The 12463-nt window shown below is 41.2% G+C and overlaps 1 pseudogene; it reads left to right on the top strand.

Annotated features, from left to right (window-relative positions):
* The first annotated feature begins 6000 nt into the window (after window positions 1–6000).
* Window positions 6001–11868, top strand: LOC136520821 (nuclear pore complex protein NUP1-like; annotated as a pseudogene).
* The last annotated feature ends 595 nt before the right edge of the window (window positions 11869–12463 follow it).

Here is a 12463-nt window from a genome sequence, read left to right as displayed (position 1 = left end):
TTGACGCCAAAGGAGGAGAGGGATCGAGTATGATAGATTTAGGGGGAGTGACATATTTAGGTGGAGCCTAGTTATCTTATTAGCTTATATATTACATTTGGAGTTTTTCTTATGTGTGATACACTTTTATGCATTCATCGTGTGTTTACTTTCATGCATTGAACTATATATATGTGATAGTGATATCTACATGACCGTGATATATGACATGTGTGCTCTCTACTTTGAATTATTTATATGTCATATCACTTGTGTTATGCTCATTTGCCTTTGCTTCCACGTTTTACTCTGATGCAAATGAGTTTTATTACTTGTACTCATGCTTAATTCATATCTTTTGAGTACATCATGTTGGCTTGGTTCATATAAGCTCGCCTAACGTTTTTGTTCTTATTGACAAGAGCTTATATGATCCAAGCATGTTAAAAACCTCAACTCTTTCACATACTCAAGGTGGTATTGTCATTAATCACCAAAAAGGGGGAGATTGAAATCATCTAGGCCCCTAGTAGGGTTTCGGTGATTAATGATAATACAAGATTACTATGACTAACGTGTGTTTTGCAGAGGCAATTAAGTTAGGTCATGGTAATGGAGATCGATTGGGCAATCAAGGTGGTCATGCCCCTACGATGGAAATCGTTTCGGTTTTCAAAGGATGAACGACAAGGTTAAGGATGGACTAGTTCTAAGTATCGATTGGAGTTGGAGAGACACTTAGAGTAGTTTAGGACTTTATTTTTCCTTTGGCCGTACTATTAAGGGGGGTATGAACGGGTAGCTTAACCTAGGTGAGTCTAGTAAGTTAAGTGTGGTGCACACTTGTTAAAACTAGCACTAGGTAGCTCCAAAATAGCCCTTTGATCCAATGGAGCAAACTTCATTCACATATGTTTGAGAGTTGGAAGTGAATGGAGGGTCAAATACTGACCGGACGCTGGCTCCGGTGTGACCAGATGCTGGCTCAGGGTTCGGTCAGTTCATTTGACCAAGGTGTTTATGTCTGGTTTGACCGGACGCTGAGAGGTCAAGTGACCGGACGCTGAGAGGCAGCGTCCGGTCAAGAGGGAAAATCGTGACCGAACACGTCCGGTCAGTGCTAATCGGACGATGGCAGCGTTCGGTCACTCTATAAACTCTAGAGTTCGGGGTATACTGACCGGAGCGTCTGGTCAACATGACCGGAGCATCCGGTCCCATGTTATAAATACCACCTCCACTCGTGTGTGGGGGTACTTTTGCTCATTCCAATAGCTGAGAAACACCTTAGAGAGTACCAAGAAGAGCAAGGTCCTAGTGAGGTGATTGAGATTTGAGAATCCCAAAGAGAGCCCTCATTAGTGAAGATCAAGAGTAGCAAAGTGTGCATCCACCTTCTCATTAGGCTTGTCGTGGTCAAGCGAGAGTTCATGCTTGTTACTCTTGGTGATCGCCATCATCTAGACAGCTTGGTGGTGATTTGGAATTCGGTGATCACCCGGCGGAGCTTGTGGGTGACCCAACTCAAGGTGTGAGCAGTTGTGGGTGATTCACCGCGACGGAGTGTCGAAGAATCAACCCGTAGAGAGCACTTGATCCTTGCGTGGATCAAGGGGAAGCTACACCCTTGCGCGGGTGCTCCAACGAGGACTAGTGGGGAGTGGCGACTATCCGATACCTCGGTAAAACATCACCGCGTTCCTTTCCTCTCTATTTACTTTGAGCATTTACTTTGAGCTTTTACTTTCAATAATTCATTTCATGTCTTTACATTCTTAGAATTGCCATGCTAGAGTAGAGTTAGAACTTAGGTTGTAAGTCTTTTGTGCAGTAGAATAATTAGGAACACTTTCTAGGCACAAGGGGTTAATTAGGCTAACCATATGATTTAATTATTTCAAAGAAATTTAGAATTAGCCCAATTCACCCCCCTCTTGGACATCTTGATCCTTTCACCTGGGACGAGGCATAATGCGTGCTCAGCGACAACTGTCGGTGTGAAAAGTGACCAACTAGTAAATATTTGTCGTTTTACCGTACGTTGTGATCGGATGTGGCCTAGCACTCAATGATATAGGGTTTATACTGGTTCAGGCAACGTGTACTACGTCCAGCTTGAGTCGGTCGGTGACTTTATTCCTAAGCCAATGTGCTCAAAGTTTGCATCGTCCCCTCCTTGGCTAGGCTTCCGGTCGGAGACGCAGGTCGGAGTCGGAAGCGAGTGTCGTCCCCTCCTTGGCCAGACCTTTCAGTCGGAGAATGGATTGCTCTTCCGGCCTGCCGTTTAGGTATCTAGGTCGGCCCAAGAGTTGCGCGTCGTTCGCAACGTCGCCTGCTGGGCCGAGCTTTTGCTGGGGAGCAGGCCCATTAGGGACCCCGTGTTTATGAACCTGACACGTCAATTATTCAAAACCAAACTAGGGCTTTCAGACGATGATGTCACCTTATCTTAGTTGGTTTTGATGGCAACCCAGTTAGCCGATTTTGTTGAATATCTCGGCTTTCCTTTGATGGTTCTTAAAACTCAGGGTTGAACCAAATTTTGGTGTCAACAGTTGCAACACTACTATTTTTTATGTTGCAGTACATAATTTTTTTATGTTGCAGCACATAATTTTCGATGTTGCAGTACATATTTTTTATGTTGCAGTATATGTTTTTTCGATGTTGCACTACATATTTTTGTGATGCTGCAGTACATGATTTTCGATGTTGCAACACATATTTTTAATGTTTTAGTACATATTTTTTTTTATGTTGCAGTACATGTTTTTTAATATTGCACTACATCTTTTTGCAATCTTGCAGTATTTATATCTCGATATTGCACTACATAGTTTTTTCATATGTTTGCAATGTTGCACTTGAAGTGTTTCGTGCTTTTTTGGGACAGGAGTGCGGTGGGGTAACGGGGTGCGTTGAGGAACAGGGACAGAGGCGCGGTGGGGAGTGGAGGACAGGGGCGGGTTCCGTTCTATTCCGTTCTATACCGGGGGGCTGGCGGGTTCTGTTCTATTCCACGCGGGTGGGGTGGGCGGGTTTGGGAAGGGGACCGGCTTCTGGACACACTCACGCGCCGGACGTCCGGGCGCTAGAATTGTCCTTTCTAGATATGTATCTTTTGCTATGCATTTAGATGTACACTATGTCTAGACATATAGTAAAAATAATATATTAAAAAAATCCAAAACATCTTATTATTTGGAATAGATTGAGTACGTAGTAAAGTCTAATAGTTTGATAACCAAATAATAAGCATACTATTCAAACTTTATGTGCTCAACCATTTCCACTCTCTAGTAGGGCATAATTTTCATAGACCAAGTACAGAAGGTTACCCTTTGAAAGAAAAATATAGCTCAAAGAATACACCACATCTATCTATAACTATAACCTACCTCATGATGCCTTGCAAGCAACAACTTTGTGTCCCTTTATATATCATTTTATTGATCAACCATAGTATCGAGAAAACACAAGCTAATCAAAATTATGCAAGTTAGCATGATATAACACAACAACCACAAATTGATAAAATAAGAAGTGGTTCTATTTTCAGTTAAATCATCTTTCATACATTGATAAATGAGATAATAGCGAAGGAACTGGTTTGATTTGTGATGTGTTGCTGAGACTTGAGAGGCTACCATAGCCCATAGGTATGATAGGGTATGAGTAAAGTATACACAGAGAAGCATAGGACCGATGGCAAATGATATGAGTCTGAAAAATAAGAGATCGTACTCTTATCTGAACTATATAATAACTAGTTAGATGACGGATTTAGCTCCGAACTAAAATTCCAAAATTACTGTCTACATATCTCGTACTTGATCCACGGAACACATTTTTGGATGTCATATCCAGCGTTTAACATGGTTTTCATTAGGACAACGCTATCGCGCGACCCATCGCGCGTTAGGGAAAACGCACGACCCCAGGTAAACGCGCGCCCAGTAGGCTGCTGTCGTTGGCTGTTCACGGCAGGGCTATAAGGCTATCCGCACTCGTCGACCTCTATTTTCATCTCCAAAAAGGAATATTCTATCCTAGTCATCGAGATTCTCTACTCTATACTCATTTCTTCTGCACTCGTATTACCTCTATACCCACTATTTCATATTTTATTATTCTCCCTCCCCTTTCTCTCTCTCCCTAGCTTTCTTTCTCTCTCTCGCAGGAACCTCGGGAGGCGTATAGCGGCCAGCAGCGCGGCCTCCACGGATAGCGGCGCGCGCGCGGGCCGCTACCGTCGCGTGCCGCATACAGGTGCGCGCTGCGGGCGATACAGGCGCTGCTGCGCCGTTTGCAGGCCTGTTTCCAGGCCGCGGTGCGGACAGCCTAAGCCAGTGACCCACTCCCCCCTCCCTCCCCTCTTTTGGAATCTTTTCACTGTAGTTGCATGCATGCTGCCGCAAGCAAATAAAAAGGCAAGATATTTTATTTAAATTGCTATAGCTTTTATGATACATTTGTTTTCAATTCTGTTTGCACCGGTATATTCTACATGAAAAAGCAAACAAAATTAGACCTCTCTTGCCCATGTTTTGAAGAATTTTATTTTATAGCAATATATGTGTAAAAATAAGTTAGAAGATTTATGAAAGAAGTTGCTACCATGTAAAACAAAACTTGCCACTACAAAAAAAATTCCAAAGTTTTTACATGGTATGCACATTGATTGTTACCATGGGAATATAAAAAAATTGTTATATAGTGTTTACATAAAGATACTAACCCCTAAAGATAGTAGCGGACCAAAATAAGACAAGCTGCTACCTAGATGGGCAAATTATTAAAATAAATATTGCATAAGCTGCCAATTAGAGAGGCAAGTTATTATACAACAGAATAAAAATCTAGCAATTATGACTTGCTGGCAACTGAGGACATTTATTAAAAACAAAGGTAGCGGCACAAAACAAAATAAGCTGCAACCTGAGGGTCCCCTACCTGGCACGCCAACTGTCGACAAAAGATGCTCGACAGTCCACCGAGGGGTATCCCATGATGATAGATTTATCGTAGAGATGAGCGAGATCAGGAGCGAGATGGTAATACAAGCAGACACAAGATTTAGACAGGTTCGGCCGTCAGTATGACGTAATACCTACATTATGTGTTCTGATGTGTTGCATTAAGATGTATGGATCGTTGTGTCCACTAGGGGACCGCTGCCTCTCCTTATATACTCTGTAGGGGCAGGGTTACAAGGAAAGTAGCCTATTTGGTACTATACAATATCTTGCGATGCACACCGAGCAGCGTTGTACACGTCTTGATCTTGTGGGCTGGACCACCTCTGATGGTGCGGCCCATGTCTTGTATTGTGGATATCGGGGGCCATACCCCCACACTATATGAGCTATTATATGTGTCGGGAAACATGATTTGCTGCCAACTGAAGGCATTTATTACAAGAGCTAGGAAACATGACTTGCTGCAAATTGAAATTGAAATTAGCAAACAAAAAAATTAACTGAAACAAAAAAAATTAACTGAAACTAACAAATAGAAACTGAAAACTAACGAAGAGAAAATGAAAAAAAAAAACACCGAAACTTAAATTTTTCAAAGAAAAGAAATTGAAATTGACAAAAAAATAAAACTGAAATTAACAAATAGAAAAAGAAAAATAAAGTAGATAAAATGAAAGAAAAAATAAAAAGAAAACTGAAACTGTGGGACAGAGAGAGGTTCAACTGGATTGGCCCGTCGAGGCCTAATGCTGCGACGTCCAAGGCCTGGTAGCGCAAAAATAAAATTTCAGACAAGGTGTTGGTGTCAACTAGGCTGGCCCATCACGGCCTGATGCTGCGCCAGCGCCAGCGCCAACGCAGGCCTGGGGTCGCGCGAAAAGGTGCGAGCGCGACATGTCGTGATTAAAACTTTCCGTTTTCATTAGCGTTATTTATTAATTTTATTTAATAATAAGAAGAAGAAGAAAGAAGAGGAAAAACATGTTTCTTTTTTTTTTGAGAAAAAAGAGGAAGAACAGGTTTCCATTGGGCCTTTTGGGCTGTCGTCTTTTCCTAACCCGAATCGCGCCGCCGCACACACACAGCGGCCAGGGCATGACCCAAGTGAGAGCGTGAAGCGGGGGAGCAAGCAGCGCAGCGCAGAGTGCCGGCCGTCGGCTAAGCGGGAGGCGAAGGCGAGGATGATGGGGTCGCGCCAGTGGCAGTCTCCGGCTGGCGCTCCTGCGGCCGCCGATGCCGTGGAGGAGGACGCCGGCGGCGTCGGGGGCCCGTCCAGGCGGCCGCTGCGCCACGGGTTGCACCGCGCGTCGCCCTACGGGGGTGGCCCCCGACGGTGGCTCCCCAAGGTCCCCGTGGCTTCGAGGATATTCCCCACCATGCCACGCGACCGCGCCGCCTCCGGTGATTCCCCTCACTGCCCTCGTTGTCTTGCGCCTCTGCTAACGGCTGATGCCCGTTTGCGGAAGAGGATCAAATGGGGAAACTCTGCGACGTCTTACCTATTCTGTTAGCGAGGTTGTCGCCATTGGCTAATGAGTTCACTGTAGCTCGCGATTTGTTTCAGATCAGTGCTAGTCTATCTAGGGTTTAGGGTTAAGCGCCTGTGCAGCTCATGCCACTTTACTCTTTGCATTGCATCAATCTCCAACCTAGGGTTTGATGTGGTAGGTTTGAAGAAGTTATCTGGTGCCTGCTTTTCTGAATCCACTAGTGGACTCATGATCAAGCGTGGCAAAAGTCTACCAACTGATGGGATTTAGTTAAGCCCTTTATGTGATAAACTATTTGTTTTGGATTTCGGGTTGCTGTGGTTTGTGATCGTTCAATTTATTGGTTATGCTCTTTGGAATGGGCATACTAGTTGATGTCTAGTGAGCTTGAGGTCAATTTTGGGGTTCTCAATCCTTGTTAGTGTAAGGGCCTATTTGAATGGACTAGAACTAACAACTAGTCCTATTAGCTCCTATATGTGGACTAATGGACTAACAACCAGTCCATGACTAGGAGACTAACAATTAGTCTGTCTATTTGGATTATTAGGGACTAAAAATTAGTCAACTAGTTGTTGTCCTATGGATCCAAACAGGGCCTAAGGATGTACTGGTGTCCATCTGGTATTATAGGATCATGGGAGTAACAAGAGTAGTTTTAGTGAATAACTATTATATAATCTTAAATTTATATATGACCTCATTATTTATTTCAGTTCTTTGCTATAGGGGAGTAGTTTCTTAGCAGCACTCCCATCTGTATTGCTGTTATATTTTTTACGCATCTATGAAATTATGGTCATGTGATGTATTTGTCGGTTATCATGTAGATCGATCATACTTGACGAGTTTCCATATAGCCTCCAATCATGCACAGTGTTCAATGTGGATTACATAATGCCATAATGGTGTTTTGAATGTATGCAGACAATGATCAAGAGGTTCATCGTGAATCACTGGAAGTTATTCAGGAAGTAAGCAAAGTTACTTATCTTGGAAATGCTTATTTTCTTTGATTTATTCAAGTACATTTTTTCTGTCTATGGAGTCTATTTTTAATATGTGTTGTTATGTCACTTCAAATAAAATGCTGCAGCTGTCAGAGGCAAATGTAATCACACCAGATAACTTTTGTTAGTACAGTTTGTGGACAATCATTTTGCACTCAGAACTTTAAAATAGTTAGCACAAGAAGATACCCTATTAAACTCCCTTCTCTTAGTCTCTTACTGTTGAAAACCTAGATCATATTGCTGATCTATATTGGCTGACTGCTTAATAGCATGCCTCAGATGTTGCAATGGTGCCTATATTCCCTATGCATATCCTGCACTTTTGATTTTATCACAGCAATGCTTTCAAGTTCATAATTGGTGGATCTAGAAGGATAATGATTGCTAACCATATTCTATTTTGCCTTTTGTGTTACTTATGAACTGCAAGATTTTTTTTATCAGTTTCTACCTTGTTTTTCTACGTTTTCTCCATTTATTTCCCAGTCAAGATATATCTGTGCGTGAATGTTGTCTTTAATCTCTCACGGTAATATAAAATGTAGAGACACTCCACACGACCAAACATCAATGCTGCAGCCATTCTACCACCAAGATCTGTTAGCAATACGTTCAATCTACTTCTGGAAGGTGACAGGAATCCAAGTCATGGTAATGGGCTTGCTGACATTGAGAACATAATCAACCAGAGATATTTTTCTAGGCAGGTTTTTCTGTACCTCCTGTGTTTTGACCGTTATGTTATATATTTTTTTGAGTTCATTGAAGTTGCTTCTATCTTTTGAAAGGTAGAGTAACAAACTTTGTAATTTCCCTTTGATTGCTTAATTTGTTATCCAAATACACCCTCTGATTGAAATTGTAAATCAGTTTATGATATGTATTGGTAAAATTATATAAAATAATTATGTAGATTGAAAATATAAAATTGATACTACTAGATCCATGATTAAAAGGGCTTCTGAATTTTTTAGTTCTTTTACCTGAAATAATATAATGCCGAAGAATCACTAGTCAAAGTGGTGTTGGAGATCGTATCAATGCCCCAAGCTTACCTTTCCCCCAAAAGTAAAACCCCTGGGGGAAAATGTAGGGCACAGTGGGTGAGTGGGAATTGGATTTTAATGACAAATTGTTGACACAGGTGTTGTTATCAAAGGATGTTACATGCAAATGTCATATCATGCACATTGTTTTTTTTTTATATTATTTTACTTCTTTCGATTGACTGCCATAACTGGAGTCATCACACATCACGTGGAGAAAGATTTGTCTATATTGGACAACATTTGTGGCTGCCCAGTATTTCTTGAGTTTATTGTGCATTTAGGTTTGGAACTTCAGATCCCTGTGACCCTTTTTGGTCTTATACAGGGATGAGACACTACGTCTTATAGAGATCATACGGTCAAGGACTCTTGATTTTGGTGTTGAAGGCCAGAGACCTCCAGTATCTACTGCAAAAGGTTTTGAAACAACATCATTTTCAACACCTGCGAAACTGATTGAGGATCAGCCATCTTGGAGGACCGATGTCGTTCCATCATCCAATGTAAGAATGACTTAACTGTGCAATATCCACTCATGATTACGTATCTGTACAGAACATATTGGTGGATACCTGCTGATCCTGGTGCCTTTGTTATTTCTATGTGATGTGAATCCTGCCTATATGCTTTTGAAGTTCAAGTATGCTTGTAGCTGAGTAATAGCTTTCTGATCTCTGTGTAATTTAAAAAATTGATTCAAACATTTTAATCTCCCTCCCTCCCTCCCTCCCATAGCACCAGAGGGTGTGCTGGTCTGCTGGAGACTGGAGAGTTATATATGCACAGTGCTTAAGCAATACAAAAATAATCCTTCGGTTTTTTTGCTTGATTTGTTGTTTTCTCTTATCTTATGCTTTGTTGTCATTCTAGGTGCATGAAATTGGTTCTTCACCGATTGAAATTGCAAAAGCTTATATGGAAGCACAGACCTCAGCTTCTGTACATGAGTACAAAAAACGGAAATTCAGAGCTTTGAGTCATGGAGTTGAGGATGACAATTCGACATCAGAAGTTTTCCCTACAATAACTACTGATTCTTCTGTATGCTTGCCTGGTTCAGTTGTTCGAGGTTGCCCCAATTATCTTACACCACAAAGTAATAAAGGAAGGACTCTGCCTCAGCCTCTTTCTCGCACACCATACAATAGATCAGTTTTTCGAAGATCTATTAAGGTTGCTATTGACTTCTTTGCAATTGATTTGTATTCTAAGCTATGCAATGTTTCTTATTTGTCATCAACTGTGTCTATCACTATGTACTAGAGCATTCAAATATTACCTTTGGGAGCTAAAAGGTTTCATGCTTCTGTAACTACAGAACAGCAGGCATGGTGATACATACAATAATGGACAGACACAATTTTCCACTCCATTTTCCCGTCCATTTTGCAACAGATTTTCATTATGAAGTATTCAAAATTCGTTTAATCGTTTATCCATAGAAACCACACAGATACAAGGCGGAAGACCATCTATTGCATTATTTGTACACCTAACCAACCACCTGTACCACTGTTTTTTTTATAGAAGTAAAGATAAATTTGATGTATTTTACTCTTATCATGATACACACTTGTCTCTTTTGCTTCATGAAAATAAGAAACTTGGACAGATTTAAGTCCACATAACTATTATATGTTTGAACTATTTGTGCATGTTTGTAATAACTAATCAATTTTATTCTGCCTTGTATGTGATTGAGTGATATTGTTCTCCGTTTGAAAGGTTGTCAAACCTGATTATATTTGACTATAAGTAATTCCTGCAATTATTGCACATCCCCAAAAACTTTGAACAACGACCGACAACTGAAAATCAATTATAACTGTGCTTGCTATGTTTAGACCTTAAAAGTGCCGTCACATGGAAAAAAAAATTAATGTAAAGATGTTGTACGGGCATCTGTGCCTTTTTGTCTGATAATATTCTTTTTTGCTTTATAGACAATACTAGAGGATAAACATGCATCAACAAGTGGTGGTATGGTGCAGCCTTCATCTTCCAGGGGACAGATAGATGTTTTTGGTTCTATTCCAAGAGAAGGTTCTGCCGCAATGAAGAATGTTGCATTCAACTTGCAAGGGTCAGATGACAAAAGCATTGCAGAAAGTAGAGCAACTTTTGGACGTGCTTCAGGTGTAGATAATATCTCCAGGGGTGCTTCAGTATCTGTTCATCCCAAGTCAAGCGAAACAGCTTTCAAAATACTTAAGCAACTTGACAGAACTATTCCTTCCCCTACATCAAAGCCACTAGGGCTGAGACAGACATTGGCCAAGAGAAATACTTCTTCTGTTGCCACCAACGGACAGATCAAAGGGCCTGATTTCAGTATCGGTAATGGTAGTAAACAGAGCAGCATTAATGAGAGTGGCAGTCCTAACTCGGAGACTACATATGGAAAGAAGGTATACTCCCATTTGAATTTTCTAGCACAATATACTGTACTACTGTTTACTAATTGTACATGTTATAAGGGCAATGAAAGTTTTTTAGTGATCTTGCCAATAGGTACTCTGAATCTTGTTTGAACGTAAAATCAATTGTATTCATGCACTACTGAATTACTGAAAAATTGTTATATGCACTTCTAATTGTTGTATTGGAATGCAAAACAATGTTTTTTTTCCTGAAATTTTCTCCTGATCACTTATTTTAGTTTGTTTTCTACTGCTATTTTCAGTTGATCATCACTGCAGATTGGATCAGTTAATCAATTTAGCAGATCCCTGGTAGCATTAAGCTATGGATACTCCACTAATCAGTTGGTTGTGTTTCACGTTGTGTAGGTTCAGCAACCTCAAAGCAGTCCTATTACAGAAGAGTCAAGTGAAAAAGTCCAGAGAAGCGGAGCTAACTCAGATGTTTCTGAAGCAGGCACTTCTCATCAGCCTCTGAATTCAAACTTAACACCCACTTCAGTTGCCGAGGTCTTGGATAATAAAAACACTAGGAAAGGTTTCAGCTTCACATTTCCTATTCCTAAAGCTCCAAGTTCTCTACTTGAACCGCCACCTACACCAACCATGTCTTCACCACCAAGGACCCTGCCAATCACTAATGAAGATATTCCCAAATTCACCTTTGGCTCATCAAGTACAGCCAACAAACTCGTTTTCTCCTTCAACTCCACAAGCAGTTCTCTTGGTGCTGGCGCAACAGACCCAACCTTCAAATTTGGATCTGATAATAAGCGAGAGCTTGTGTTTTGATATAGTTGTCAAAGATGCAGTTTGTTTTTGACCTTCGGATCTGAATTCAACCACTCTTTCTATTTTTGGTGTGTCGATGAAAGACACCTTTAGAAAGTTGGAGTGTGCTACTTGAGCTATATACATGAGGACATTCGTTTCATTTATCAGTATATTCAAACTTTTTTTATATATTTTAGGCGTTCTTCATTGGCAGGATATTTCCCCAGTGGTTTGCACCCGTGGCTGTGTCATTGGGCATCAGTCCTTTTGGTCTATAATTTAGAAGCTTTCATAGCTGAATGGAGTTCCACCATCCTTTCAGTCCAAGGTATGTGATATGTCACTGCTGATATAATTCGTTGAAGAGCGCTGCTTTCTTGGCAAAGCGCGCTTGAAACTGCGCATTTTTGACGCATGAATGCACCAGCCGGTTTCTGATAGCCAAAAGGCACGAGGAGGATGACCTGGTTGCTAAAGACAGGTCATGAAAACGACGGGTTGATGCAGAAACATTTGCCTGATTGCATCGCATACACAGCACAGGCTGGACTAGCCTGGACTGATTGATGTCGCCACTGAACCGAAAGCATTGTGAAATGTTGCCCAAATAATGGTGCCATACACGTAACCAGGTACGTGTGGATATCTGGATTATATTTCGTAGCTTCTTGAAGAAGGCTCCACACATCAAACAGGGCACTGACCAAATTTACACCAACACATCGTGCTAGACGCGTCAGTTGTTGGGAGAACTGAAGA

The sequence above is a fragment of the Miscanthus floridulus genome, chromosome 18 (assembly GCF_019320115.1).
Source record: "Miscanthus floridulus cultivar M001 chromosome 18, ASM1932011v1, whole genome shotgun sequence".
Classification (NCBI taxonomy): Eukaryota; Viridiplantae; Streptophyta; class Magnoliopsida; order Poales; family Poaceae; genus Miscanthus; species Miscanthus floridulus.
The sequence above is the reverse complement of the archived record's forward strand: the minus strand, read 5'-3'. Positions and strand labels throughout refer to the sequence as shown.